A 27619-nucleotide genomic window follows, 5' to 3' on the forward strand; every position below is an offset into this window, starting at 1 on the left:
TGTGGTTACAAATAAACTCCCACCTTCCCAATCTTGATAGCTTCATAGCATAAAAATTTGTGGATAAAAGTATTCAGTAAGTCAGGGAAATATCCTACCTCATGTTCCCACAATCACCTGGATGGGGGAAAATAATTCTACAGATTCCTACACAACCAATTAAACACTCCAGAATTGGTAGCACAGGCCCTGCATCCACAGGGGGTCCAGAAAAGTCAACCTTTCATTTACCTTAGTGCAGAGACATGGCAAGGCAAGGCACTGATTCATTTACAGATCTTGAAGTTTCAATCTTATAGAGAATATTTTGGAAGTCATCATTGGTTAGTGAATGTATTAGTCGACTAGAACTGACATAAAATATCACAGACTGGTTGGCATAAACAACAGAAACTAATTTCTCACAGTTCTGGAAGGTGGAAATCTAAGACTACAATGTCAGCATGTTTGGTTTCTCTTGAGACTTCTCCTCTTGGCTTACAAATGGCTATCTTCTTGCCATGTTTTTACATGGCCTTTTCTCAGTGCATGCTCATCCCTGGTGTCTCTTTCTCATTAGAATATTGGATTGGAACCCACCCATATGAACTCATTTAACCTGAATTAGCTCTTTGAAGGCCGTATCTCCAAATATGGTTACATTCTGAGGTACTGGGGGTTGGGACTTCATCAAATGAATTTTCAGGGGACACAGTTCAGCCTGTCAGAGTGAATGAACCATCACAAATGGTTCATTTGTGTCTTTGGAGTTAAGTGTGTCTTTGCAGTTAAGATTTACAAGCTGGAGGGGGGAGGAGCCAAGATGGCCGAATAGGAACAGCTCCGGTCTACAGCTCCCAGCGTGAGCGACGCAGAAGACGGGTGATTTCTGCATTTCCATCTGAGGCACCGGGTTCATCTCACTAGAGAGTGCCAGACAGTGGGCGCAGGTCAGTGGGTGCGCGCACCGTGCACGAGCCGAAGCAGGGCGAGGCATTGCCTCACTTGGGAAGCACAAGGGATCAGGGAGTTCCCTTTCTGAGTCAAAGAAAGGGGTGACAGACAGCACCTGGAAAGTCGGCTCACTCCCACCTGAATACTGCACTTTTCCGACGGGCTTAAAAAACAGCGCACCAGGACATTATATCCCGCACCTGGCTCGGAGGGTCCTACGCCCACGGAGTCTCGCTGATTGCTAGCACAGCAGTCTGAGATCAAACTGCAAGGCGGCAGTGAGGCTGGGGGAGGGACACCCGCCATTGCCCAGGCTTGATTAGGTAAACAAAGCAGCCAGGAAGCTCGAACTGGGTGGAGCCCACCACAGCTCAAGGAGGCCTGCCTGCCTCTGTAGGCTCCACCTCTGGGGGCAGGGCACAGACAAACAAAAAGACAGCAATAACTTCTGCAGACTTAAATGTCCCTGTCTGACAGCTTTGAAGAGAGCAGTGGTTCTCCCAGCACGCAGCTGGAGATCTGGGAACGGGCAGACTGCCTCCTCAAGTGGCTCCCTGACCCCCAAGCAGCCTAACTGGGAGGCACCCCCCAGCAGGGCCACACTGACACCTCACACGGCAGGGTATTCCAACAGACCTGCAGCTGAGGGTCCTGTCTGTTAGAAGGAAAACTAACAAACAGAAAGGACATCCACACCAAAAACCCATCTGTATATCACCATCATCAAAGACCAAAAGAAGGTAAAACCACAAAGATGGGGAAAAAACAGAGCAGAAAAGCTGGAAACTCCAAAAAGCAGAGCGCCTCTCCTCCTCCAAAGGAACGCAGTTCCTCACCAGCAACGGAACAAAGCTGAATGACGAGGTGAGAGAAGAAGGCTTCAGACGATCAAATTGCTCTGAGCTATGGGAGGACATTCAAACCAAAGGCAAAGAAGTTGAAAACTTTGAAAAAAATTTAGAAGAATGTATAACTAGAATAACCAATACAGAGAAGTGCTTAAAGGAGCCGATGGAGCAGAAAAACAAGGCTCCAGAACTACGTGAAGAATGCAGAAGCCTCAGGAGCCAATGCTATCAAATGGAAGAAAGGGTATCAGCAATGGAAGATGAAATGAATGAAATGAAGTGAGAAGGGAAGTTTAGAGAAAAAAGAATAGAAAGAAATGAGCAAAGTCTCCAAGAAATAAGGGACTATGTGAAAAGACCAAATCTACGTCTGATTGGTGTACCTGAAAGTGATGGGGAGAATGGAACCAAGTTGGAAAACACACTGCAGGATATTATCCAGGAGAACTTCCCCAATATAGCAAGGCAGGCCAGCGTTCAGATTCAGGAAATACAGAGAACGCCACAAAGATACTCCTCAAGAAGAGCAACTCCAAGACACATAATTGTCAGATTCACCAAAGTTGAAATGAAGGAAAAAATGTTAAGGGCAGCCAGAGAGAAAGGTCGGGTTACCCTCAAAGGGAAGCCCATCAGACTAACAGCGGATCTCTCAGCAGAAACCCTACAAGCCAGAAGAGAGTGGGGGCCAATATTCAACATTCTTAAAGGAAAGAATTTTCAACTCAGAATTTCATATCCAGCCAAACTAAGCTTCATAAGTGAAGGAGAAATAAAATACTTTACAGAAAAGCAAATGCTGAGAGATTTTGTCACCACCAGGCCTGCCCTAAAAGAGCTCCTGAAGGAAGCGCTAAATATGGAAAGGAAAAACTGGTACCAGCCACTGCAAAATCATGCCAAAATGTAAAGACCATCGAGACTAGGAAGAAACTGCATCAACTAACGAGCAAAATAACCAGCTAACATCATCATGACAGGATCAAATTCACACATAACAATATTAACTTTAAATGTAAATGGACTAAATGCTCCAATTAAAAGACACAGATTGGCAAATTGGATAGTCAAGACCCATCAGTGTGCTGTATTCAGGAAACCCATCTCACATGCAGAGACACACATGGGCTCAAAATAAAAGGATGGAGGAAGATCTACCAAGCAAATGGAAAACAAAAAAGGCAGTGGTTGCAATCCTAGTCTCTGATAAAATAGACTTTAAACCAACAAAGATCAACAGAGACAAAGAAGGCCATTACATAATGGTAAAGGGATCAATTCAACAAGAAGAGCCAACTATCCTAAATATATATGCACCCAATACAAGAGCACCCAGATTCATAAAGCAAGTCCTGAGTGACCTACAAAGAGACTTAGACTCCCACACATTAATAATGGGAGACTTTAACACCCCACTGTCAACATTAGACAGATCAACGAGACAGAAAGTCAACAAGGATACCCAGGAATTAACTCAGCTCTGCACCAAGCAGACCTAATAGACATCTACAGAACTCGCCACCCCAAATCAAGAGAATATATATTTTTTACAGCACCACACCACACGTATTCCAAAATTGACCACATACTTGGAAGTAAAGCACTCCTCAGCAAATGTAAAAGAACAGAAATTATAACAAACTATCTCTCAGACCACAGTGCAATCAAACTAGAACTCAGGATTAAGAATCTCACTCAAAACCGCTCAACTACATGGAAACTGAACAACCTGCTCCTGAATGACTACTGGGTACATAACGAAATGAAGGCAGAAATAAAGATGTTCTTTGAAACCAACGAGAACAAAGACACAACATACCAGAATCTCTGGGACACATTCAAAGCAGTGTGTAGAGGGAAATTTATAGCACTAAATGCCCACAAGAGAGAGCAGGAAAGATCCAAAACTGACACCCTAACAAACATCACAATTAAAAGAATTAGAAAAGCAAGAGCAAACACATTCAAAAGCTAGCAGAAGGCAAGAAATAACTAAAATCAGAGCAGAACTGAAGGAAATAGAGACACAAAAAACCCTTCAAAAAATTAATGAATCCAGGAGCTGGTTTTTCGAAAGGATCAATTAAATTGATAGACCGCTAGCAAAACTAATAAAGGAAAAAAGAGAGAAGAATCAAACAGACGCAATAAAAAATGATAAAGGGGATATCACCACCGATCCCACAGAAATACAAACCACCATCAGAGAATACTACAAACACCTCTACACAAATAAACCAGAATATCTAGAAGAAATGGATAAATTCCTCGACACATACACTCTCCCAAGACTAAACCAGGAAGAAGTTGAGTCGCTGAATAGACCAATAACAGGATCTGAAATTGTGGCAATAATCAATAGCTTACCAACCAAAAAGAGTCCAGGACCAGATGGATTCACAGCCGAATTCTACCAGAGGTACAAGGAGGAACTGGTACCATTCCTTCTGAAACTATTCCAATCTATAGAAAAAGAGGGAATCATCCCTAACTCATTTTATGAGGCCAGCATCATTCTGATACCAAAGCCAGGCAGAGACACAACCAAAAAAGAGAATTTTAGACCAATATCCTTGATGAATATTGATGCAAAAATCCTCAATAAAATACTGGCAAAACGAATCCAGCAGCACATCAAAAAGCTTATCCACCATGATCAAGTGGGCTTCATCCCTGGGATGCAAGGCTGGTTCAATATACGTAAATCAATAAATGTAATCCAGCATATAAACAGAGCCAAAGACAAAAACCACATGATTATCTCAATAGATGCAGAAAAAGCCTTTGACAAAGTTCAACAACCCTTCATGCTAAAAACTCTCAATAAATTAGGTATTGATGGGACATATCTCAAAATAATAAGAGCTATCAATGACAAACCCACAGCCAATATCATACTGAATGGGCAAAAACTGGAAGCATTCCCTTTGAAAACTGGCACAAGACAGGGATGCCCTCTCTCACCACTCCTATTCAACATAGTGTTGGAAGTTCTGGCCAGGGCAATTAGGCAGGAGAAGGAAATAAATAGTATTCAATTAGGAAAAGAGGAAGTCAAATTGTCCCTGTTTGCAGACCACATGATTGTATATCTAGAAAACCCCATTGTCTCAGGCCAAAATCTCCTTAAGCTGATAAGCAACTTCAGCAAAGTCTCAGGATACAAAATCAAAGTACAAAAATCACAAGCATTCTTATACACCAATAACAGACAAACAGAGAGCCAAATCATGAGTAAACTCCCATTCACAATTGCTTCAAAGAGAATAAAATACCTAGGAATCCAACTTACAAGGGATGTGAAGGACCTCTTCAAGGAGAACTACAAACCACTGCTCAATGAAATAAAAGAGGATACAAACAAATGGAAGAACATTCCATGCTCATGGGTAGGAAGAATCAATATCATGAAAATGGCCATACTGCCCAAGGTAATTTACAGATTCAATGCCATCCCCATAAAGCCACCAATGCCTTTCTTCACAGAATTGGAAAAAACTACTTTAAAGTTCACATGGAACCAAAAAAGAGCCCGCATCACCAAGTCAATCCTAAGCCAAAAGAACAAAGCTGGAGGCATCACACTACCTGACTTCAAACTATACTACAAGGCTACAGTAACCAAAACAGCATGGTACTGGTACCAAAACAGAGATATAGATCAATGGAACAGAACAGAGCCCTCAGAAATACTGCCGCATATCTACAACTATCTGACCTTTGACAAACCTGGGAAAAACAAGCAATGGGGAAAGGATTCCCTATTTAATAAATGGTGCTGGGAAAACTGGCTAGCCATATGTAGAAAGCTGAAACTGGATCCCTTCCTTACTCCTTATACAAAAATCAATTCAAGATGGACTAAAGACTTAAATGTTAGACCTAAAACCATAAAAACCCTAGAAGAAAACCTAGGCATTACCATTCAGGACATAGGCATGGGCAAGGTCTTCATGTCTAAAACACCAAAAGCAATGTCAACAAAAGACAAAATTGACAAATGGGATCTAATTAAATAAAGAGCTTCTGCACAGCAAAAGAAACTACCATCAGAGTGAACAGGCAACCTACAAAATGGGAGAAAATTTTCACAACCTACTCATCTGACAAAGGGCTAATATCCAGAATCCACAATGAACTCAAACAAATTGACAAGAAAAAAACAAACTACCCCATCAAAAAGTGGGCAAAGGACATGAACAGACACTTCTCAAAAGAAGACATTTATGCAGCCAAAAAACACATGAAAAAATGCTCATCATCACTGGCCATCAGAGAAATGCAAATCAAAACCACAATGAGATACCATCTCACACCAGTTAGAATGGCAATCATTAAAAAGTCAGGAAACTACAGGTGCTGGAGAGGATGTGGAGAAATAGGAACACTTTTACACTGTTGGTGGGACTGTCAACTAGTTCAACCATTGTGGAAGTCAGTGTGGCAATTCCTCAGGGATCTAGAACTGGAAATACCATTTGACCCAGCCATCCCATTACTGGGTATATACCCAAAGGACTATAAATCATGCTGCTATAAAGACACATGCACACGTATGTTTATTGCGGCATTATTCACGATAGCAAAGACTTGGAACCAACCCAAATGTCCAACAATGATAGACTGGATTAAGAAAATGTGGCACATATACACCATGGAATACTATGCAGCCATAAAAAATGATGAGTTCATGTCCTTTGTAGGGACATGGATGAAATTGGAAATCATCATTCTCAGTAAACTATCGCAAGAACAAAAAACAAAACACCGCATAGTCTCACTCATAAGTGGGAATTGAACAATGAGATCACATGGACACAGGAAGGGGAATATCACACTCTGGGGACTGTTGTGGGGTGGAGGGAGTGGGGAGGGATAGCATTGGGAGATATACCTAATGCTAGATGATGAGTTAGTGGGTGCAGCGCACCAGCATGGCACATGTGTACATATGTAACTAACCTGCACAATGTGCACATGTACCCTAAATCTTAAAAGTATAATAATTAAAAAAAAAAGATTTACAAGTTGGAAATAATTTGCAAGCAAAAGTAAGACTGACCAATATTAGGAATCCTATGTGCAGAATTTAGAGTTTCAAGTATGAGAAATTTTTCTAACTACTGTACAAAATCTTCTTTGATTCCAGTTTATTTCAGGATTTTAATAAAAATAGTTAACTGGAAAATGTAGAACATTGCCTATACTGTTCCAATTAGCTGTTTCAATTTTTCCAGAATATGCTTGATATGGTTTGGATGGTTGTTTCCTCCAAAACTCATGTTGAAATGTGATTCCCAGTGTTGGAGATGGGTCCTGGTGGGAGATGTTTGGATCATGGCTTAGCACCATGCCCTTGGTGATAAGTGAGTTCTCACTCAGTTCACAAGAGATCTAGTTGTTTAAAAGAGTCTGGGACCTCCCACTTCTCTCTCTCTTGCTCCTGCTCTTGCTGTGTGATACACCAGCTCCCCCTTTGCCTTCCACCATGAGTGGAAGCTTCCTGAGGCCCTCACCAGGAACAGATCCAGCACCATGCTTCCTGTACAGCCTACAGAACTATGAGCCAAATAAACCACTTTTTAAAATACATTACCTAGTCTCAGATATTCCTTTATAATAACACAAATGGACTAACACAATGCTGTTTCAATTATCATTAAATATTTAAGAGAAGATAATTCCAAGTAAAAAACTAACTGATATCAAAAATTATAAAATTTAGTCCTTATCAACATGAAGAAATTATGTCAATATAATGATTTGCCTTTAGAGTGCTGTTGCTTATTTTTCGTCTGACCTACTGTTAAGGATCTTGATTCAATGGAATTAGGAAAAACTATATTTTCATTTATGTACTACGCATTTTCAAAATGTGGTTCTGCAAAATGAACCTATATTGCACTTTAACACTAAGCACATAAGTATTTACAATTTTGTATGTATCCTTGTTTTAATCAGTTAACCTCATCAAGCTTTAATTTCATTATGTGCATAAAAGAAGATGATAAGACTGACTTCTCACCTTTAAGAGAGGATAATATTTGAATATAGGTTGTAAATAGGCAATCACATAAAATGTAATGAAAGCCAACTTCAGAAGATAAAGATTCCTAAGTATAAAAATTGAGTTTTATGAGGGGTTGCTGGAGATGCTGAACTATCAACAGAGAAAGGTTATTAATTTTTGTAGGATTCATTTCTTCTCTATTACAGGTGTAAAAACAAATTCAAAATTCAATTCATATTTTTTCATTGAATCCTTTATAAATCAAAGAACTATATTTCAACTCATATAACTCTTAGAGGTCACCTAACACAAGAGATAATGCTGATCACATTAAAGCTAATCAATTTTAAATATATTTACACATGCCAAGACTGTGTAACTTAAAAAAAAGTCTTTTCTTAACTGCACAAATATTTCTGCTGACAAAACAATATTGCCAGTATGAGTCCCGAAGAAAAGTTAAATGCTATTTTTAAAATAGAAAATGGAAAAGATAGTATAATACAACACAAAATTTAAGGACAGTTTGGTATATTGAACTGAGATTGTCCAAATTGTGTAAATACAGGCTTTGTGTAATGGTTTACATTTTATTAATGTCATTACCTTTTAAAAGCAATTATGTCATTACAAAGACAGAATGATAAATATGAGAGTCTGGGAAGAGTATGTGGGTGGGAGCAGGAAACAGAGAGGTTGATTAGTGGGTACAAACATAAAGTTAGATAGATGAAACAACCTACAATATGCAATGGCAGAATAGGGTGACTATAGTTAGCAACAATATAGTATATGTTTCAAAGTAGATAGAGGAGAGAACTTGAAATGTTACCAACACATAGAAATGATAAATGCTCAAGGTGATGAATACCCCCAAAGGCTCTTACTCAGTCATTATACATTTTATGTACATAAAAAATACATGTACCCCCATAAACATGTAAAATATTTTGTATCAGTAAAAAGACTTGGGGGTGACTAAAGATTGTGAGTTGTGGAAAATAATTAGTTTACCCTGTTAAGCTCACACATCTGCTAGTCAATTAAATAAATAAATGTAATAATATTGTTAATATTAACAAATATATAAAACATAGTGTTCCAATTCTTAACACTTAAGACCATTATTAGTTTTTTCTTCAAATAATACCCTCTAGGAAAATATTGGGTGACTGTTGCTTACTCTGCCCAACTCAAATGACATTCATTTGGCAAACTTACTTCAACTCCTTAAAGGAAACATTAATTCTTTCTACTCTGAATCCCATTACTCTCAATGTTTTAACTTCTGAAATCCAGAACTCAGAATTTCCCTTAACCTGCCATCAGGTCCATCCTAAGGAATCCAGTGTCATCTGTCCTCTCAAGCACTATTTCTTCCATAGCCAATCTGTCTGTCCACACTTCTTTGCCTCCTAGTCTGCCCTGAAGCCCACGTGTTATCCCTTTAACCAGTTTCTCACCAGCATCTTAGAAGCCCCTGTACCACCCACTTTATTTATCTCTTAATATTTAGTAGATGTCACAACCTTTTTCTCCACTTTGACCCATAGGCTGTCAAAGCAGTGACAAATTCACTTCATTTTACCCAAATTTCTTATAATTTAAACACCTCTAATTCATAATCACTTTTTAATTTACCTTTTATTAAAATTAAAAGTTAGTTTACTCATAAGAATTTCATTTCCTGTAAAAAAAATATAGAGAAGTATACAAATGAGGAAGGAAATGACTCCAAATTTGAATATCTAGAGAGAATTATTATTAACATTTTGGTTAATGTCTTTCTATAATTCTCTCTCTTTCTACCTATATATTATATATATCTATGAGATTCATACCTATTAGTCTTTTTCTCTAAGTTATGACTTTTTTGTGCTTACAAAGAACCACCTCAAGAATTAGCAAAATAACCATTATTTTTATTTACTATACTTTTTATAATTTTGGGGTTCTTTTAATAGCAACATCTGTATTAGTTAGGTTTCTCCAGAGAAACAGGACAAGTAAAATATATAAGTATAAATAAAACAAGATTTATTACAGAGAATCAGTTCAGGCAATTACAGAAGCTAAGAAGTCCCACCATCTGCCATTTACAAGCTAGAAACCCAGGAGACCCCTATAATTCCAGTCGGAGTGTGAAGACCGATGTTCTAGCTTGAAAACAGTCATCTGCAATTTTTGATACATGGAATAAGAAAAACATTGGATTGTTTTACAAGTTTAGCCAGGTTTTTAACAATTGCAAAATTTTAGCAGTTTTACAAAGTTGATCCAACATTATATATTTAAAAAATCATCCTTTCTTCTGCTGATTCATAATATTCTCCCCATCATATGCTAACTTTTCCAATTTACTCAAATCTATTTCTGAACTATGTATTTTGATCCACTTATCAGTCAGCCAGGTCATGTTGCAAATTCATGATGTTTTAGTTATTTCAGCCTTGCTTCATGTTTTAATATTTTATCAAGTATATGTTCCCTCATTATTCATCTTTGCAAACCACCTTAAAAAATAATTCTAGCTAATTCCCTTTTAGACTTGCAGCTGTAATTGTTCAGCTTTCCTCTTCTTTTAGATTTTCTACCACTCAATTTCCTTCACTCTCAGAAAATCCATTCCCCTCAATATATCGGAGACATAAAAGTTGCTCATCCTGAAATTTTTTAACTCCTCCTTTCAAAAATCTCTACTTATGCTACAAATACTCTTAGCTCTTCAAACACATGAGACTTCTTTGCCTGTAGACCCAAGTCCAAAACTTCTAAACATGGCATTCAGTGTTCTCTAAACTTTGAACTGGTGTCTACCTTTCCATCCTATCTCCTTTTAGGCCTTTTTTCACATATTTCAAGCAAACCAGTCTCTTCCCCTCTTCCTAAATGAAAAAAAAAATACCTGTTTTATTTTGCCACCATTTTTTAGTTTATATTACTTCTCTCAATAAAACATCCTTTTCCTTCACTACTCCTGCTGTCTCCACCTACCTTTCCCATTCCCTAATTCAACACAAGTAAAGGCTGTATAATGGTGCCCACTCTGATGACCTTCCATCCTGTCATCTGGAATATATTACTTTTATACATTAAGCTCCAATATCACTTTGTATCTCTCTCTGAACTTACATTTTGCCTTGATTTGCAGTTATTTGTGTATTTGTTTCATTTCGCTAGTAGATTATAAACCCCATGAGGTCAAACATTCTTCTTTGTATCATACACATCTTCTAGTCATAGTTTATAATCAAATATGCTAAAATTAGGTAACAGACCAAAATAAATTCCTATTTCCATCATCACTGTATTTTGAATTTTGTTTAAATGGCCCAATGAAATTAATTTTAATTAACTCTATTAGACCAGGTTAGTAAAAGTAACCTAGAAATAATCTATATGAGGACCATAATTATCCTATTAGTTTGTGCTAAGGTTTGTTTATTTGTCCCCTTCAAAATTTAACTTCCTGAGATAAGGAGGAACTGACCAGAACAGCCTGGGACCTGTTCCTATTCTTTCTAGAACAAGATGTCCTACAATACTTTAAGCCCAGTAACTCAAATTCATGAAGGATAAAGCCCAGGACAGGCTGCTTTTCCAGAACCCTCAGCTACAGTGCAACATGGGCCACACACAGATGAGATTCCACACTAGGTAGCTTTCCTGAGCCTTGGATGAACTCCATGAAGCCCAGGCTTCTACTGTCCCTTGCTGCCGATATGTGAGTAATAAAGTTGCTTCATTCACTGTGTTGTGTGTGTATTCTTTCTCCTCAGATTCATGTATGCAGCAGAAACTGCATTCCAAGATGCAGTGGACTGAAGCAGTAACCAGTGTAGAGTGATCTGCTTTGCAACAGGTTCCAAGGATTAGAATACGGACATTTTTGGATGACCTTATCAAGCCTACAAAAGGTTAATCCAAAAAGTATTACAATCTAAAATCTTGAGAAAACACAAAGTTTAATCACAACCACTAGAACCATATGTCTAGAGGATCACTGTGTTCTCTAGGTGATGAAAAAACTCTAAACAGGGTGGAAAAACCTAAATATGACTAAGTGGTAAGTTTCACAAAAAGACAAAACAGAAAGGTAGGAGGATGGAAAGTGGTATTTCTGGGAAAGCTGCATTTACCACCTCCTAAATGTCTTCTTCTCCCATTGATTCTGATCTCTTCTTTTACCAGTAAGTCAACTAGGAGGAGAAACACTGGACATGATGAATAAAATAGGTAGTGCTGAGCAGAAGAGAAACAGAAGGCATGGACAATGTGCCCAAGAAGAGAAATATCTGAGGACATGGCCAATCCAAGGTGGAGGAATTCTATAAACAAACAATAACAACAATAATTATAATGACTACTTAGATCCCTTTGCCATTTGCAAAATGGCCCTGAGCAGAGAATTCTGGTGTACTCACAATGTACAGGAGTTCAGCAAAATTTAAAGAGAGTACAAGATAAGCTCGTTACCTATATGACTGAATAAATGTGGATGTTGATAGCTCAGACAGGTCACCCTTCCAGTTCAAACAAGAACTTGTTTCAAATACAGAAAGAAGGCAATCTAAGAGATAGAAATTACACAGCAAATCCTACCATATCTTTTCTTACTTACATTGCTTTCCTATGTTAACCAGCCACTCATGTTGAAAATGATAATATAGAAGGAAAGGGAAAGAAAGGTGATATGGTTGGCTGTGTCCCCACCCAAATCTCAAGTCAAATTATATCTCCCAGAACTCCCACGTGTTGTGGGAGGGACCCAGGAGGAGGTCATTGAACCATGGGGGCCAGTCTTTCCATGCTAGTCTCATGACAGTGAATAAGTCTCATGAGATCCAATGGGTTTATCAGGGGTTTCCACTTTTGCTTCTTCCTCATTTTCTCTTGCTGCCACCATGTAAGAAGTGCCTTTCACCTCCTGCCATGATTCTGAAGCCTCCTCAGCCATGTGGAACTGTAAGTCCAATTAAACCTCTTTTTGTTCCCAGTCTCGGGTATGTCTTTATCAGCAAGTGAAAATTGACTAATTCAATAGAGCAACCAGGGTTCTTTTTCCTTTCAGTCCTTCCTTAATTATCAGTAGGCTGAAAGTAGAAAGTATTAGAATGTGTGCATATCAAAAAGTGATATGAATACAGTTGCATTAGTTTAGGGTAGTGTTTGCACTGTTTCAGAAAATATATTTGCATATACATTCTACCAAATCTGAATTATGTGATACTGTTGATTCACAATAATTAGATTCTCTGAAATTTGTATTATAACTGCCATTGTATGAGACAAAGATTAACAGTAAAAATTATGTTAATGATTTACAATTTTATTTTATTTTTACTTTGACATTAAATAGCAAATAAAAATAAATAACTCAGAGAGAAACATGAAGTGAAGAAAAAAAACAAATTTTAACACCTTTAGCAGGATTTTTTCCTGAATTTTGAACAAGAGGCCTCACATTTTCATTTTTACTGGGCCTCACGAATTACATAAGACCCTGTGCCCCTACCATCTGACTGGTTTGAGCATAAGATAATTGATGCAGAATTGGTTTTCATTAAGATCAGTTACATTTTTGCTGTCCTTTCCTGAGCATAGCTTAGTTCTAAATGTTCAATGCTTCTTGTAATAACTGCATGGTGCAAGTCTCAAAGCTTCCTTTGTCTTGCCAGGACTTAAAACACTAGATAATCTGCCTGTTTCCATAAATTAAAAAAAAAAAAAGTCTCCTATTTCTCATGTTACCTGTACTCCGTAAGCTTGGTTCCTTGATACCAAACCACAGATTATTTTTTCTCACATTAAAATAAGAAACTCTGTGTGTAAGTGCCCAAATAAATCTTTCATGACCTTAATTATAGGTAATACTATGTTAAATTTGCCTCCAACAGATGAGAGTACAATTATATTACTGGAAATGTTGAAATTAAAATATTTTCTTGATAGAAATTATAAACCCCTGAAAGCTGACCATAGTAAGCTTATAGATTTTTAGTGAAGTTTTTAAAGTGGTAGTGGTCAGTTGGATGATATATGGATTTACTTCTGAGAGCAATGCTGTGTTGCTTTATACTTCAAATCAGTGGTTAAAACCAGATTCTCGTAGAGGCCAGGAGGGTTCTAAAGTTGTATTAAGGCCCAACAAGATCCAAGATTGGATCAAGGATGCCAATCAGATAGCAGTCCAGATCTTTTTCCTATACCATTGCTCCAACTGTTGAAGTTCCATGCAATAAGCTAGACCTCTAGATAAACTTTCACTGGGAGAAACCATTGTGGGGTTTAAAGGAAAACACAGCAACAAATCTCTCCCCATCACTTTACCAAATAACCTGATCTTTATAAGACAAAAAATAATGAAAGATAAAGAGAACATAAAGAATTTTCTAGGAGTTGGCCATAAGATGGCTGATTAGAAGAATATGCAGTCCATGGCACTCACAAAGAGGAACAAAAGGGGTGAGTGAATACAGCACCTTCAACTGAAATATCCAGATTCTTGCACTGGGACTGATTAGGCAAACAACTCGGCCCATGGAGAATGAAGAAAAGCAAGGTGGGGCAAAGGCCCACCAGGGAGCAACACAGTGCCAAGGGAACCCCCACCCCCAGCAAAGGGAAGCGATGAGTGATTGTGTGACCCCACTTGGGAAACCATGCTTCTCCCACAGATCTTTGCAACCTTCAGATCAGGAGATCCCCTCGTGAGCCCACACCACCAGGACCTTGGGTCTGACACATAGAACTGTGTAGTCTCAGCAGAGCAGCTGCTCAGTCACACACAGACACCCAGGAGCTTTCCATACTCTGGCCCTGGGATTTCCAACAAACATGTCTGCAACTCAGGCAAAACAGGAGGTCTGTACAGACCCCTAGGAAGGGGAATGAATCCAAGGAGCCAAGCAGTGTCATTCTGCAGGCCCCACTTCCATGGCACCTCACAAGATAAGACTCACTGGTTTGGAATTCCAGTGAGCCAATGGCAACAGGGTAGAGCCTGCCTGAGACAGGACAGAGTTCCAGTCCTCCAGGGGAGGAGTGGCTGCCATGTCTATAGTCCAGTCAACTCAGCTGTTCCAGCCTGCCAGTTTTGGAGAGTGCAAATGGCCCGGTCAAGGAAGGGTCCCTGCCAAGGCAGCACAGCTGCTTTACCAGATCATGGCCAGACTACTTCTTCAAATGGGACCCTGATCCATTCCTCCTCACTGGGCAGGACCTCCCTGCCAGGGCTTCAACTATCCCAGCCAGTTTCCTATGAACACAGCTCTGATCTCTCCATGGGGCGGAGCCCCTGGAGGAGGAGCAAGCCATGATCACCACTCTTTGGTTGACTCAGCCGTTTCAACTGGCTTTGGAAAGTCCAAACAATCCAGCCAAGAAAGGCTACCCCCAGAGCAGCACAGCCACTTTGCCAGATCATGGACAGATATCTTCTTTAAGCAGAACTTTAATCCATTCCTCCTCATGGTTCAGGTCTTCCCAGCTGGGGGCCTTGAGCCACCCCTTCCCATATTCTATGGCCAACAGAGCTCTAATTTTCTTCTGGGACAAAGTGTCCCATGGGTGGGGCAGGCTGCCATGGGGGCTGTTCGGGCATCTCAGTCAATCCAGCCTGTGGGCCCTGAAGAGCCCATAGTGAACAGAGTCTGAAAGGATCGCTAACACAGCATACCTGCTCAACCAAAAAGCACCCAGACTGCTCCTTTAAGTGAGCACCTGATCCTGTTCCTCCTGACGGGGTGAGACCTCCAAACGGGTCTCCAGCTACCTCCTACTGGCACATTTGGGCTGGCAACTGGTCAATACCCCACTGGGTGAAGCTTCCAGAGGAAGGAGCAGGCTGTCATCTTTTCTGTTTCCCAAGCTTCATTGGTGATACCTCTAGATATGGGAAAAACCAAGGCAATTAGGGTCCGGAGTGGACCCCAAGCAAGCTTCAGCAGCCCTACAGAAGAGTGGCATATTTAAAGAAAAATAAGCAAACAGAAAACAACAGCAACAAAAAAGACCCCACAAAACTCCATTAAAAGGTCAGCATCCCCAAAGATCAAAGGTAGATAAGCCCATAAAGATAAGAAAGAATCAGCACAAAAACACCAAAAACTCAAAAATCCAGAGGGCCCCTTCTCTTCCAGATGACTGCAACACCTCTGAAGCAAGGGCTCAGAACTGGGCTGAGGCTGAGATGGCTGAAGTGATAGAAGTAGAATTCAGAGGGTGAGTAATAATGAACTTGGCTGAGCTAAAGCAGCATGTTGTAATCCAATGCAAAGAAGATAAGAATCATAATAAAACAATACAGGAGTTGACAGTCAAAATAGCCAGTTTAGAGAGAAACACCAACCTGTTAGACCTGAGAAACACACTACAGGAACTTCACAATGCAATCACAAATATTCATAGCAGAATAGCCCAAGTGAAGGAAAGAATTTCAGAGCTTGAAGACTATCTTTCTGAAATAAGACAAGCAGACAAGAATAGAGAAAAAAAGAATGAAAAGGAATGAAAGAAAACCTCTGAGAAATATGGAATTATATAAAGAGACTGAACCTATGACTGACTGGGATACCTGAAAGAGACACAGAATGGAACCAATTTGAAAAAAATACTTCAGGATATCATCCATGAGAACTTCCCCAACCTGGCTAGACAGGCCAACATTCAAATTCAGGAAATGCAGAGAACTTCAGTAAGATACTCCACAAGAAGATCATCTCCAAAACACGTAATAATCAGACACTCCAAGGTCAAAATGGAAGAAAAAAAAATGTTAATGGCTGCCAGAAAGAAAGGCCAGGCCACTTAAAAAGGGTCCCATCTCACAAGAGACCCATCTCACAAGCAATGATACACATAGGCTCAAAGTAAAGGAATGGAGAAAAATTTACCAAGCAAATGGAAAACAGAAAAAAGCAGAGGTTGCAATCCTAGTTTTTGACAAAACACACTTTAAACCAACAACGATCAAAAAAGACAAAGCAGGGCATTACACAATGGTAAAGGGGTCATTTCAACAAGAAGAGCTAACTAGCCTGAAAATACATGCACCCAATACAGGAACAACCAGATTCAAAAAGCAGGTTCTTAGAGACTTTCAAAGAGGCTTAGACTCACACACAGTTAAGAATGGGAGACTTTAACACCCCACTGACAATATTAAACTCATTATAGAGACAGAAAATTAACAACGATATTCAGTACCTTACTCAGCTCTGAATCAAGTGGACCTGACAGATATCTATAGAACTCTTCACCCAAAAGCAACAGAATGCACATTGTTCTCATCTCCACATGGCACTTACTCTAAAATTGATCACAGAATTGGAAGTAAAACATTCTTCAGCAACTGCAAAAGAACTGAAGTCATAACAAACAGGCTCTCAGACCACAGCACAATCAAATTAGAACCCAATATTAAGAAACTCACTCAAAACCACACAACTACATAAAAATCAAACAACCTGCTCCTGAATGACTCTTAGGTGAAAAATGAAATTAAGGTAGAAACCAAGAAGTTCTTTGAAACCAGTGAGAACAAAGATACAATGTACCAGAATTCCTGGGACACAGCTAACGCATGATAAATAGGGAAATTTGTAGCACTAAATGCCTATATCAAAAAGCTAGAAAGATCTTAAGTTAAAAATCTAACATCACAACTAAAAGAACTAGAGAACCTAGACCAAATGAATTCCAAAGCTAGCAGAAGACAAGAAATAACCAAGATTAGAGTGGAACTGAAGGAGATAAAGACACAAAAACACTTCAAAAAATCAACAGGAACAGATTTTTTGAAAAAATTAATAAAATAGACTGCTAGCTATACTAATAAAGAAAAAATGAAGGAAGAATCAAACACAATCAGAAATGATCAGGAGTGTTTTACCACTTACCCCACAGAAATACAAACAACCATCAGAGAATAATATAAACACTTCTATGCACATAAACTAGAAAATATATATTAAAAAAAGAATACATTTCTAGACACATACACCCTCCCAAGACTGAACCAGGAAGAAATTGAATCCCTGAGTAGACCAATAATGAGCTCTGAAACTGAAGCAGTAATAAATAGCCTACCAACCATAAAAAGCCCAGGACCAGATGAATTCACAGCTGAATTCTACCACAGGTGCAAAGAAGAGCTGGTACCATTTCTACTGAAACTATACCAAAGAAATTGAAAAGGAGAAACTCCTCCCTAACTTATTTCATGAGGCTACCATCATACTGATACAAAAGCCTGACAGACATACAGAAAAAAAAGAAAGAAAGAAAAAAAAAACTTCAGGCCAATATCCTCGATGAACATTGATGCAAAAATCCTCAATAAAATACTGGAAAACCAAATCCAGCAGCACATCAAAAAGCTTATCCATCACAATCAAGTAGGCTTCCTCCCTGGGATGCAAGGTTGGTTCAACATATGCAAATCAATAAATGCGATTCATCACATATAAACAGAAGTAAGACAAAAACCACTAATTATTTCAACAGATGCAGACAAGGCTTTTGATTTGATTCAGTATTCTTTCATGTTAAAAACTCTCAACAGACTAGGCATTGAAGGAAAATACCTCAAAATCATAAGAGCCATATATGACAAATATGACAAACCCATAGCCAATATCATACCAAGTGGGCAAAAGATGGAAGCATTCCCCTTGAAAACCAGCACAAGACAAGTATGTCCTCTCTCACCACTCCTATTCAACATAGGAAACATAGGAAAGTTCTGCCTAGGGCAATCAGGCAAGAGAAAGAAATAAAGAGCATTCAAATAGAAAGAGAGGAAGTCTGTTTGCAGATGACATAATCCTACATCTAGAAAACCCCATCATTTCACCCCAAAAGCTTCTTAAGCTGATAAGCAACTTTAGCAAAGTCTCAGGGTACAAACTCAAATGCAAAAATCACTAGCATTCCTATATACCAACAACAAGCAAGCAGAGAGACAAATGATGAATGAACTCCCTTTCACAATTGCCACAAAAAGAAAAAAATACCTAGGAATACAGCCAACAAGGGAAGTGAAGGACCTTTTCAAGGAGAACTACAAACCACTGCTCAAGGAAATCAGAGAGGACACAAGCAGAAAAACATTCCATGCTCATTGTATTAGTTCGTTTTCACGCTACTGATAAAGACATACGTAAGACTGGGAACAAAAATAGGTTTAATTGGAATTACAGTTCCACATGGCTGGGGAGTCCTCGGAATCATGGTGGGAGGTGAAAGGCACTTCTTACATGGAAACGGCAAGAGAAAAATGAGGAAGAAGCAAAAGCAGAAACCCCTGATAAACCCATCAGAGCTTGTGAGACTTATTCACTATCACGAGAATAATACAGGAAAGACCAGACCCCATGATTCCACTGTCTCCTCCTGGGTCCCTCCCACAACACATGGGAATTCTGGGAGATACAATCTGAGTTGAGATTTGGGCAGGGGGAGGTGACACAGCCAAACCATATCATCATGTCCTCACATTTCAAAACCAATTATGAATTCCCAACAGTCCCCCAAATTCTTAACTCACTTCAGCATTAACCCAAAAGTACACAAGTCCAAAGTCTCATCTGAGACAAGGCAAGTCCCTTCCACTTATGATCCTGTAAAATCAAAAGCAAGCTAGTTATTTTCTAGATACAATGGAGGTACAGGTATTGGGTAAATTCAGTCATTCCAAATGGGAGAAATTGGCCAAAACAAAGAAGTTACAGGGCCCATACAGGTCCAAAATCCAGCAGGGCAGTCAAATTTTAAAGCTCCAAAATGATCTCCTTTGATTCTATGTCTCAAATCCAGATTACACCGATGCAAGAAGTGAATTCCCCTAGTCTGGGGCAGCTCCACCCCTGTGGCTTCACAGGGTACAGACTCCCTCCTGGCTCTTTTCACAAGCTGGCATTGAGTGTCTGCAGCTTTTCCAGATGCACGGTTCAAGCTGCCAGTGGATCTACCATTCTGGGGTCTGGAAGATGGTGGCCCTCTTCTCATGGCTCCACTAGGCAGTGCCCTAGTAGTGACTCTGTGTAGGGGCTCTGATCACACACTTCCCTTCTGTGCTGCTCTAGCAGAGGCTCTCCATGAGGACCCCATCCCTGCAGCCAACTTTTGCCTGGGCATCCAGGCATTTCCATACACTTTCTAAAATCTAGGTGGAGGTCCCAAACCTCAATTCTTGACTTCTGTGTACCCGCAGGCTGAATACCACATGGAAACTTCTGAGGCTTGGGACTTCCACCCTCTGAAGCCACAGCCTGAGCTCTATGTTGGCTCCTTTCAGCCACAGCTAGAGTGGCTGGAACACAGGGCACCAACTCCCTAGGCAGCACACAGCATGGGGATCCTGGGTCTGGCCCACAAAACCACTTTTTCCTCCTGGGCATCCAGGCCTCTGATGAGAACAGCTGCCATGAAGGTCTCTGACATGGCCTGGAGAAATTTTCACCATGGTCTTGGGGATTAACATTAGTCTCCTTGTTACTTATGTAGATTTCTGCAGCCAGCTTGAATTTCTCCCCAGAAAATTGGTTTTTCTTTTCTATCACATTGTCAGGCTACAAGTTTTCTGAACTTTTACACTCTGCACCTGTTATAAAATTGAATGCCTTTAACAGTACTAAAGTCACCTCTTGAATGACTTGCTGCTTAAGAAATTTATTCCACCAGATACCCTAAATCATCTCTCTGAAGTTCAAAGTTTCGCAAATCTCTAGGGCAGAGGTAAAATGCTACCAGTCTCTTTGCTAAAACATAACAAGAGTCATCTTTGCTCCAGTTCCCAACAAGTTCCTCATCTCCATCTGACACCACCTCAGCCTGAACCTTAATGTCCATATCACCATCAGCATTTTGGGCAAAGCCATTCAAGAAGTCTCTAGGAAGTTCCAAACTTTCCCATATTTTCCTGTCTTCTTCTGAGCCCTCCAAACTGTTCCAAACTCTGCCTGTTACTCAGTTCCATAGTCACTTCCACATTTTCAGGTATCTTTTCAGCAACTCCCCACTCTACTTGTACCAACTTACTGTATTAGTTCGTTACACACTGCTTATAAAGACATGCCCAAAACTGAGAACAAAAAGGGGTTTAATTGGACTAACAGTTCCACATGGCTGGGGAGGCCTCAGAATCATGGTGGGAGGCAAAAGGCACTTCTTACATGGCAGCGGCAAGAGAAAATTGAGGGAGAAACAAAAGCGGATACCCCTGATAAACTCATCAGATCTTGTGAGACTTATTCACTATAATGAGAATAGCACAGGAAAGACCAGCCCCCATGATTCAATTACCTCCTCCTGTGTGCCTCCCACAACACATGGGAATTCTGGGAGACACAATTCAAGTTGAGATTTGGGAAGGGACACAGCCAAACCATATCACTCATGGATAGAAGGAATCAATATCATTGAAATGGCCATACTTCCCAAAGTAATTTATAGGTTCAATGCTATTCCCATTAAACTACCATTGACATTCTTCACAGAATTAGAAAAACAAAAACTGTTTTAAAATTCATATGGAACCAAAAAAGAGCCTGAATAGCCGAGACAATCCTAAGAAAAAAGAACAAAGCTGGAGTCATCACACTACCTGACTTCAAACTATACTACAAGGCTACAGTGACCAAAATAGCATGGCACTGGTACAGAAACAGACACATAGACCAACGGAACAGAATAGAGAACTCAGAAATAAGATCACACACCTACAACCATCTGATCTTCAACAAACCTGACAAAAACAAGCAATGGGAAAAGGATTTTCTATTAAATAAATGGTGCTGGGAGAACTGGCTGGCCAGATGCAAAAAAAATTTTGAACCCAAACCCCTTCCTTATACCTTATTCAAAAATTAACTCAAGATGGATTAAAGACTTAAACGTGAAACCCAAAACTATAAAAATTCTACAAGACAATCTAGGCAATACCATTCAGGACATAGGCACAGGCAAAGATTTTATGACAAAAATGCCTAAAGCAATTGCAACAAAAGCTAAAATTGACAAATGGGATCTAATTGAACTAAAGAGCTTCTCCACAGCAAAAGAAACTATCATCAAAGTGGACAGACAACCTATAGAATAGGAGAAAATTTTTACAATCTATTCATCTGACAAAAGTCTAACATCCAGCATCTACAGCGAACTTAAGCAAATTTACAGGAAAAAACAACAACAACAACAACAACCACCTCATTAAAAAGTGGGCAATGGACATAAGCGGACACTTCCCAAAAGAAGACATACATGTGGACAAAAAACATTGAAAAAAAAAGCTCAACATCACTAATCATTAGAGAAATGCAAATAAAAACCACAGTGAGATATCATTTCTCACCAATCAGAATGGCTATTATTAAAAAGTCAAAAAATTACAGATGCTCATGAGGTTGTCAGAAAAAGGAATGCTTATATACTGTTGGTAGGACAGGAAATTAGTTCAAACATTATGGAAGACAATTCCTCAAACATCTAGAAGCAGAAATACCATTTGACCCAGCAATCCCATTACTGTATATATACCCAAAGGAATATAAATAATTCTATTATAAAGATACATGCATGTGTATGTTCATTGCAGCACTATTCACAATAGCAAAGACCTGGAACCAATCTAAACACCCTCCAGTGATAGACTGGATAAAGAACACACCATGGAATACTATGCAGTCATAAAAAGAAACAAGATCATGTCCTTTGCAGGGACATGGGTGGAGCTGGAAACCATTATCCTCAGGAAACTAATGCAGGAACACAAAACCAAATATCATGTGTTCTCATTTATAAGTTGGAGCTGAATAATGAGAACACATGGACACATGGGAGAGAGAGACAAAGCACACTGGGCCCTGTTGGAGGGTCGGAGGTTGGAGGAGGGAGAGCATCAGGAAGAATAGCTAATGGATGCTGGGCTTAATACCTAGGTAATGGGTTGATCTGTGAGGCAAACTGCCATGGCACATGCTTATCTATGTAATGAACCTGCACATCCTACACAGGTACCCCTGAACTTAAAAGTGGGGAAAAAAAGAACCATAGTTTGAGCAGCCAGATTTTAAATTTTCCCAGAGCTCTTTCAACATTACCTATAGTGTCTTAGGATGGGTGAAGATTTTTGCATGTAATTGTTCTAGTTTTTCTTCTGTTTTTATTTTGCCTGCTTTGTAAATGTCATTCTAGGTGCTTGCTTCATAACAGAATAGCAGAATTGATGCAACTACATTAAAACAGAAAGGGAGACACAGTGTCCGGCTGCCTTGGGCATTTCTGTTAGCAGAAATGGAAGTCTTTCAGAGGACTTAATTTTTAATAGCTATGTTATCAGATTCTCAGTCTTGGCATTAGGGCTAGGTGTTAGAACTTCCCATAAAGTGTTCTGATTATGGACTCTCTGCTCCATACCATAAAATGAAGATAAATAAATAAATATTTTTTAAAAGAATTTTCTAAATAAACACACTGGAGACTTTCGGAGAATGGAAGGTGGGAGGAGGGAGAGCATCAGTTAAAATGACCAATAGGTACTAGGCTTAATACTGGGGTGATGAAATAATCTGTAGAACAAACCTGTGCTTGTAACAAATCTGCACTTGTACCCCTGAACTTAAAAGTTTTTTTAAAAAATTTCTAAATAAATGAAGTTTCTTTTTTCAGCAAATATTTTTTAATAAGATCACCACTGATAGACCCATTAAAATCACGCAATTTATACTCCTCTCTTCCTAGACTCTTAACTTACTTTGAAAATTAAGGCCACTGGAATGAAATATAACGTATTAATGCCCCAGGAATCATTGCGCGTTGTAAGCCATCTGCCCCTCCGCTAACAGGTCCCACAATAGTGTCAACTGTAATATTGGAGTTTGTTTCTGCTTTCAGCCTTCTCCTCCTGCCTATTCAGAATAGCATCATACTTACATTAACTTTATTATATATTTGCTATTTACTTAGTTTACCAATCTAAAACTACATTCATTTGACATTTAAGGGGGGAAAATAATTTGCACAGTCCCTACAATTCCATCCAAACATTTCACTTAATTAGCCTGTGCCCCAGGTATTAGATGTAGCAGTCAAGTCCGAAAAAAATCAAATCAAGTAGGCTAAATGGAATGAATGTGTGAATTAACTTTAAAAATACCCTATTGCTGGAGGAGATGAAAAACAAAATGTATTGTTCTTTTGAATATACATGCCTTTTAAGAAAGTCGATGACCTCTTTTAAAACAGCCTTAGAGAACTCTCAACCATCAGAGTCACAGGCATCCACATTTCTGGGATGGAAATCCATTCAGGGCTTCTGACATAGTACATGCAAGAAAAGCTCCTGCTTTCCAACTGTGATGCATCAAAGGAGGCTTTTCTAATCAGCTTGATGTTATAAATTCAAGTGAATAACAATAAACCAAAAGTTGGCTCTATGTTCCTTTTTTAATTCTAATTGTTGGGAAAATAGTCTAGATTATTAAAATCCCCAGAGAATGACTATACATCCTCCCCATATCACAGGACGCTGGCAGTCTAAGCTCTGATTTAAAGGTATTCCAGTAGCATGCTTTTGGATGTTTTGATTAGTGTTATCCAAATTAATATTACTTAAGAATAAAAATCACCAATCCATTAACAACAATTTTAAAAGATCAAAATCTGTGTGTCAGAATTAACCTGTGCAAACTCTGGATGCATCCTATGCTATTATTTACTATCCCTTTGAGTTTATGAATAAAAAGTTGCATTTTCAGAATTATTTATATCAAGGATCTCCCAATTTTTCACCATGTCTTATTGTTTCTTATCCTTTTTTATATTGAAAAAAACTGCATGCTCTTTTAAGAACACAAAAGGTAGGCCAGGCATGGCAGCTCACACCTGTAATCCCAGCACTTTGGGAGGCCGGGGTGGGTGGATCACCTGAGGTCAGGAGTTTGAGACCAGCCTGTCTAACACGGCAAAACTCCGTCTCTACTAAAAATACAAATTAGCCAGGCTTGGTGGCAGGCACCTGTGATCCCAGATACTTGGGAGGCTGAGGCAGGAGAATCGCTTGAACCTGGGAGTCAGAGGTTGCAGTGAGCCGAGATTGCGCCATTGCACTCCAGCCTGGGCAACAAGGGGGAAACTCCATCTCCATCTGAGCCTCTGAATTAGAACAGAAGTACACATTCTTTTGCAGCCCAAATAAAAGGCATAATAAAATTTATGAGGGATGTAGAACAGCAAGAAAATCATGTGCATACATCAGAAGGAACATGGCCAGTCTTTAACAGCAACTTCAGACAGCGACCTGAGCAAGGATAGTACCAGTGAATGGAGCAGATTACCAATTCCTTCCCACCTACCCTTTGATTTTTTATTGTGATAAGAACATTTAACTCAAGATCTATCTTCTTAACAAAGTTTTAAGGGCACAATATTGCTAATTACAGGAACAGTGTTATACAACAGATCTCTAGAATCTATTTATCTTGCATAACTGACACCTTACACCCATTGATTAGCAGCTCCCTATTCCTTCCTCCTCTTGTCCCCTGGCAACCATCATTTTACTCTCTGCTTTGATGAATTTAACTATTTTATATGCCTCATGTAAGTAGAATCATGCAATATTTGTCCTTCTGCAGCTGGTTTATTCCACTTAGCATGATGTCAAAGTTCATCCCTGTTGTCACGTATTGCAGGACTTCCTTCTTTTTTAAGGTGGAATAATATTTCATTTTATGTTCATGCCACATTTTCTTCCTCCATTCATCAGTGATAAACATTTAACTCATTTCCACATCTTGGTTATTGTGAGCAGTGCTGTAGTGAACTTCGGAGTGTAAATATTTCCTCATCATCTCTATTCCAATTCTTTTAAATACCCAGAAGTGAAATTGCTAGATCACATGGTAGTTCTACTTTTTTAATATTTAAAAAAGAAGTCTGTACTATTTTTCACAGAGGCTGCACCATTTTACATTTCCAACAACAGTGTAAAAGTGTTCCAATTACTCCACATCCTTGTCAACACTTATCTTTTATTTTGTTTTTATTATAGCTATTCTAACATATGTGAGGGGATATCTCATTGTGGTTTTTATTAATGTCTCCAAAGAAGTGCAAGCCTGGGCATCATGGAGAAGCCATCTCTACAGAAAATACAAAAATTAGTGAGGCATGGTGGTGTGTGCCTGTAGTCTGAGCTACTCAGGAGGCTAAGGTGATAAGATCACTTGAGCCAAGGAGGCTCTGAGGCTGCAGTGAACCGTGATCAAGCTACCACACTCCAGCCTAGGTGACAGAGTGAGACCTTGTCTCAAAAAAAAAAAAAACAGTACAAGTGGCCAACAGATATATGAAAATATGCTCCTGCTCAACATTACTAATCATCAGGGAAATGCAAATCAAACCCATCTGGTTTTTGAAAGCAGGATTTATGCTCCTGGATTGAGTAAACCTGAAGGGTTCTTGGACAATTTGGGATGAAGAAATCTCAAGAAAAAAACATTTATTGGCACCAATAATAGCAGGTTGGAGGTCCCAAATAATTAACTGGAGAGAAAGAAAGGAATTCTAGCTACCTTATACTGGAGCATCAGTTCCTAACAGATAGATTATAGATTATGGTGTTTTTTTCAGAATTAGCCATTGATAATTCAGTTTCATAAATTGCATGATCTTATTCTTTGTCAGTTTTTAGCATACATTCTTTCCTAATTGTTGCGAAAGTTCCTTCATATATTTTGGCTCCTATTCTAATTTTTAACTCCCAATTGCTTTCCTTCCTTATGAAATCTAATCTCATTTATTTTTTCTAACCATTTTTTGTCGATTGCAAAGTGTATCCCCTAGTCATTCTTCAATTCATGGATTTACACATTTTTCACAGAAAGAAACCAAGGCCAGGCAGCAAGCTGAAATTCCACACATTTTAGCTCTTAAATCTATTATTTGACCCTAAAAGGTTGTTAATTCCTATTAAGTGACCCAGAAACTTCTCAACAACCAGCATAGTTCAAAGCCAGTCTCTTAATTATTTATCTAGTTTCCCAGTCCTCTGAACTTGTGTTAGTTGAGTTCTTCAGGGCATTCTTTTTCTCATTTGGGCTTTTATTTCTTTGCTATGTCATAATAAAAATAATAAAATTGAGGAGCATATTGATTTGACTTGTGAGCTAATGGGTCAGGAAAGGCACATCACTAAAAATAAGAGAAATTTCTGTTAGAATCATGTAAATTTCTCTTTTCCTATTTTAAAATACAAAAGTTCATTATTTTTAACTAGTTGAATGTTTCTTGTTAAGCTAGTTTCCAGTGTCTAGGTGGGTGCCAAGTCTATGAATTATTTGAATTAAAACCTGTGGAAGGATAGAAAATTACACAAAAAGGGAATTGTTTATATATGTATATTATACCCTGTTGCTTTGGAGGCCTTGGCTTGACATTGCTCTTATTTTTCTATATAAATATGAGAAAGCCAATAAAATAATTAGAGCAAATTTTGAAAACACAGGATGGTGAAGTGTTCTTCTCTGCTCATATTTACCTGCCATTTTCTCAAGAGATTCAAGCCTTATTACAATGCCAGATTTGCACACACAAAAGTAAAGTACAGTGAAAGTTGATTGTTATTTATCTTGGGATTCAGGGATTGGAAGACAGACAGTGGATGGGAGCGGGCATGTTTGGCCAATTTAACCCACTTTTCTTCTGATGATCTGGAAAATAAAATAAATATGATCTTAGAACTTTAATCTCTTGTTACTCTACCCTTCCAGTGAGATGCCTTGCAAATCATAGACACTCAGTAAACATCTGTGTACTTATTCAATAA

The sequence above is a fragment of the Pan troglodytes genome, chromosome 22 (genome assembly GCF_028858775.2).
Source record: "Pan troglodytes isolate AG18354 chromosome 22, NHGRI_mPanTro3-v2.0_pri, whole genome shotgun sequence".
Classification (NCBI taxonomy): domain Eukaryota; kingdom Metazoa; phylum Chordata; class Mammalia; order Primates; family Hominidae; genus Pan; species Pan troglodytes.